The following is a 564-nucleotide window of genomic DNA, read 5'->3' as shown; positions in this document are numbered from 1 at the left end:
ATACAATATTGGACTTACTGTTATTCAGTCTATAGTCCGGACGTTAGTACATATTAGTATTTGTAACTGACATAGGCTCGAATGCATAAATGATGACAGTTTCGTACATTGACTTTACCTTGTACATTTGTCACGTATCATATATTTACAGCTCATTTATGTATAAAATCTAATGCTTATATCTGGTGGGTTTTTTTTAAGAGGCGAGAAGATAAGACAGTACGGTGGCCGAGTGGTTAAGGCGTTGGACTTAAGATCCAATGGACGCATGTCCGCGTGGGTTCGAACCCCACCCGTACTAAAACAATTTAGTTTTGTTTTTCTGTTCTAGTAATGGATGACTTACAGGAATGATCCGAATTCATCTATAAAGCAAGAAGCATGCTACTTTATTGCAAATAAGGACATACATCAGGATTATACATAGAGATGAATAGGACATCCATAGTTCCACAAAATTACGGCTCAGTCGTTTTACGCTTTTGCGATTAAGCAAGGTTTGAGTACCAACTGTTGTTAAATCTTGAGCTAAAGGTTGATTTGCTTTAAATTGTGTGGCAACAA

The 564-nt window shown here is 36.9% G+C and overlaps 1 non-coding gene across 1 annotated transcript; it reads left to right on the top strand.

The window, feature by feature from the left end:
- Nucleotides 1-218: 218 nt before the first annotated feature.
- On the top strand, nt 219-301 carry Trnal-uaa (transfer RNA leucine (anticodon UAA)). The gene has a single exon. It is a non-coding gene; the product is annotated as a tRNA-Leu (tRNA).
- Nucleotides 302-564: the final 263 nt, after the last annotated feature.

The sequence above is a fragment of the Sinohyriopsis cumingii genome, chromosome 18 (genome assembly GCF_028554795.1).
Source record: "Sinohyriopsis cumingii isolate HCF-2022 chromosome 18, ASM2855479v2, whole genome shotgun sequence".
NCBI lineage: Eukaryota > Metazoa > Mollusca > Bivalvia > Unionida > Unionidae > Sinohyriopsis > Sinohyriopsis cumingii.
The sequence above is the reverse complement of the archived record's forward strand: the minus strand, read 5'-3'. Positions and strand labels throughout refer to the sequence as shown.